Below are 4,875 nucleotides of genomic sequence, written 5' to 3'. Positions count from 1 at the left end.
TGTGTTCTCCTTTCACAGTATTTCCCAAGTATTCTAATAGGCTATAAAGAAGGAACAGAAATAACAATTTACTAAGCATCTACTGTGTTGAATTTATTAAATATTATACTAAATATTATACTAGATGTTCCATTTTATTCTCACATTCTTCTGAGAGGATATTATTCCCATTTGGCAAATAAAGAAACTTGTTTATCCAGCATATATCTTGCCAAAAATTTCTCATCTGGCAAGTGTTTGAGTTTGAACTGGAATACCAATGTGCCTCCTGCTAAAAGTTTAGATCTTTTGTGGGCAGAGATCAGTCCAAACTTGATATAGAGCAATGTTTCCCAAAATACCATCATGAGAAGAATCACTGGAAATCCTTGTTAGAAAGATCATTTCTGGGGCCTTATCCAGGTGCCCTGAATCCCCGAATCTCCAGGGCAGGGTTTGAGGGAAATTCTTGATTCTTGAACTCCAGGTATTTGCAATCATCAGCGAAGTTTGGGAAATGCCCTTAGAGAACACAGGAGTTTCATGTTCTTAACGTTATATATATATATATATAGACAGAGACATATAGCTATCTACAGATAGGTAGATATTTTTTTAATAGCTACAGGTTCAGTGCACATAGAATTTTATACAAACTGATCCTGTAAAATTAAATTTCTATTACTGGCAAGTATAAACATTAATTCTTAGTATTTTTTAAAGTGGAAATATGCCATTAGACATACCCACAGAATCTTCAGAAGAAGGGAATACTGTGAAAATATTTAAGGCAAGTAATACAGTCATTGTAAATGGACTTTTACTTTTTTCCCTAGAACAGATCACAAAATGATTGATGTTAATGCTTACTATGTGTTGAAATTTTTAAAACAAATGCAAATAAAGTAAGTTGTAGTTAGGACACAGAGTGGAATAGTGCAAATAACAAAGACTGTGGAGTTACAAGATACAAATTGAGACCCAAACTTTATCTAGGAGAAGTTTTTGTAACCTTAAGCAAATCTCCTAAATTCTCTGTTCCTTAATACTCTCATCTCAATAAGATAAAATATTATTTTTTTCAGGGTTTAAATTCAATTTTCTCTTTGTAAGGACTTAAATAAAACATGATAAATAGCTTATAAATTAACACGTATAAAGTTATAAAAATGTGAACTGCTATTTCAATTATGATGCCAGCAAAAGTGAACTGTTTCTTCTCAGCCAAATCTAATTCCATGAAAGTTTTCTGGTTCTCTACCAAGCCTGAGAGACAAGCAATTTACAGGAAGGCAGAAATGAAACTATTTCACTGGAGATGTTATCATGGCCTCTGGGTAAGATGCTAAACTAGAATCTCTTCTTTTGTGTTACCAGCTACCTAGAAGGATGTTAAGATCTATAAATCTATTCAACAGAGGAAAATGGAGAAGCATATCATCCTAATGTTCCATCATTCTCTCCTATATGTCTATAATAATGTTCTAATACTCAAAGCTATTTCTGACAATTTACACTTGTGGAGCTAATAGCAACCTCCCTAGATTTTGAAAATCATCTGTTCATACTTTAAAAATGGCGTTAGAAAGTTTTATTGGGAATATAATAGGCAAATTTAATTCTGATACATTCTTAATAAAATATGACTGAGAACCATAATGGCAAAAATTATGATTTATAATATATACTATGAAAATATAAACATATAGCATAATAATATATAATCATATACTATATCATATATAATTATAATCATTATATAATTCTGTATAAGTAAAATTTCATAAGAATGTAGTACTTATTTGGAGGCAATCAGTTTTGAAATAAAACTTCTTAGCAAAACATCTTAGAAATGTGTTTGTGACTTATGAGAATGAGGTAACGCATTAGGGGTCAGAAGGACTCGGTTCAAATTCCATCTCTCAGTATATCTGGCAAATCATCTAAATGTTTTGAATTTTAATGTATCTTTTTAAAAAAAAGATAAATGTAACTATCCCATAGATGAGATATTATATGTAAAACCACAATGTGAGCCAACAATTGTAGTTATAATCATGGTTATTAATAGGGCATAAACTCAATGATGGTGATAATGATCCTTAAGGTGAGCTTTTTGCTTAAGCAGTTTACTTATATTCTCTATTGATCCTATAAAATTGAAACGTGTCCTTATATAAAGATATGGGAATTCTCCAGCCATTATAGTTACATACACTTAAATCAGATTTGCTTCTTTACCTTAATTGAAATCAAACTTAGAATAACACTTATGACCCAGAGATTCATTTATATGATGTGACCTTGATCCTTTTCAGGGTTCCATCTCCTTGATATTAAACTAATAAGAGGAGACACTACACTTGCTTTTAGTCTAGAGGCTGAGATGTATCAGCTCTTTGAAGTTCTATAACTTCACAGATATTAAAAGCAGAATTTTATATCAGAAAGCACAATGATTTTGGAGGCAGTAGAGCATTCTAGTTTTGAATTCCAATTGTGACAGGATCATTTACCAAGCTTGGTAATTTGATATCTCTAAATATCTCTTATACCATCTGTAAAATACAGGGTTGTAAATATTAAATGAAGAAATACAAAGCTGAATATATGTGATTAATATTCTCTAAATAGTTGCCAACTTTATTAATGTACAAGAATCCGCTCATTGAAAGTATCTGTTTTCCACAAAGCTGGTCTCCCATTACCCCATTTTGTTGCCTCTATCCAGATAGATATTTCTGGTACATTCTGGGTTGCTTGAACAAGGAACTGGCCAGGATCTCTAGCTTCTGCTCTGTTCCAGGGGAATGCTGCATCTGAACTCATTTTCCCACAGTACCATTGGCAGCAACCTTCTCAAAGTGGAAGGGGCTAAAACCTCCCCAGAGTGCCCAAGTCTCCAGGTGATAGGTTATCCAAGGTAACGCATATAACCTGGCATCAAAACCCAAACATCCTCCTTGCCTTCAAATAGTCTGTTTTCCCCTGGTCAAGTCAATGATGCTTGCATGTTTACCCAATAAAATAGAAGGACCATAAGAGGTGGATTATCTTCTGGGAATCTAAACCACCCACTTCATCTAGGTTCTGCATGCTTCTTCCTGAGAGGAGAAGGTGGGAGAACATGCCTCACATTACTGGCAATGGTCTATAAATTTCCCTCAAAACACATATTCCTTAACCCATGCATTATAGCACTGTGGAAATTATCCCTACCCACCATGTTCCACAGCCATCATCTGTCTCTCTGAGCAACATTTTGGGAAAAGTTTTAGGCAGTACATATTCTCGTATTAGCATTCTGGCTCCCTGCATTTCTCCTCTGTTGTTTACTCCTCACCATCTAGAATGTTTCAGGAAATTACTTAGGTAGATGGTTTTTTAAAATGGCAAGTCGTCCTTTCCTTAGGTCCTCTGTTTCCTATAATTTAATGATGCATTTATGTGCCACACCAGAAAACATAGTGACCAGTGACAGATATTATTTATGCATAACGGTCCCTTACTGGATCTGTTTACTAACTGCTGACAGTGTAAATCCAAGGAAATCTTAAGCATTTTCTGGATAACCCCAAATCAAGAATGTCCCTTAAATCTACAAAATACTTTCTTTTCTTAGGTCATATTTGTTGCTTTTATAGGGTAATGAGTAATTTCCATCAGTTCCACCAAACAACCTTGAATTAATTTCAGTATACTATGGCCTTATCAGTTTTAGAGTGTTGTTTTAGAGGAACTTTTTTTTTCAGTTCCTGTTGGTAATCCAGTAATTGTTTTCATGGCATTCCAATCAAGTGAAGTACTCTGATAGAATGTCAACAAAATGTCAAATACTTGAGAAGAAACACTGTAAGTTTTATGGTAATTGATTGCTTATTTGAATCTTTCTGTTTCCAACTGTTCTTTGGATGTATCAAGGAAGATGGAAACTGCAGAGAATACATTTTGAATATGGTAAAAATTGTTTTGTATAACTATATTTTATAGAAAGTGGAGAAGAATAGGAGGTAGGGGAGAAGCAGGCCCTTGTGAATATCATTGATAGGAATATCATCTATAAAATATCCATAGCCTATAGGACAGTCAGGTAAACTGAGCCAATGAGAGGAGCCCATTGCCTCAAGGCTTGCGCAACACTGAGTTATCAGTCCTGGTTGTTTACTGGTGGCCCGGTCAGGGCTTTGGATAGGACAACAGAATTGCTTCTTCCAACAATCTGAATTCCCCAATTATGTAGGACAATTTGGAAAGGGATAAGACATAAGGTAAGCCCTCTTTAAAAATTGCTATTCAGTCTAAGAAACACCATCATCTATCACTTTCACTGACAGATTCAGCACATTTATTGAGAGTTCATCATATGCTAGATAATACATATGAATTTGTCATACACCAGGATACACATACATATGCTAGGTTATATATTATATCTTGCCCTTAAGGAACTTAGTGAATAGATAATTCTAACACAATGTTTTAAAATACTCTTAGCCAGTAATAAAATTTCCAATTAAATATGTTTGTTTTTGGAAGAAACTATCTGATTTATGATATAGATTCTGGGCATAACCACAGTTGAAATTTAGAGTATTCCTATAGCAAAGCAATCATTCAATTACTAATTATTAAAAATTATTAAAATATAAATATATCATTACTTATTTTAAAATTATAAAAAATAATAGCTTTAAAAGGATAATGTAATTGAGAAATTAGGATTTAAGGGATGATTTTGCTTACTTAATAATTATATAGATATTCCTTTTTGCTTTCTGGTATATTGGAGCAAACAGAAGGAAATTCCTGGAATCTCTGAATTGTCATCCAGCTGCCTTGATCTCTGATAACGACTGCTTAGCCTTTTCCTTCTGCCCCTGTGATGGTAACTACCTT

This window comes from Tamandua tetradactyla, chromosome 6, assembly GCF_023851605.1.
Source record: "Tamandua tetradactyla isolate mTamTet1 chromosome 6, mTamTet1.pri, whole genome shotgun sequence".
NCBI lineage: Eukaryota > Metazoa > Chordata > Mammalia > Pilosa > Myrmecophagidae > Tamandua > Tamandua tetradactyla.
The sequence above is the reverse complement of the archived record's forward strand: the minus strand, read 5'-3'. Positions refer to the sequence as shown.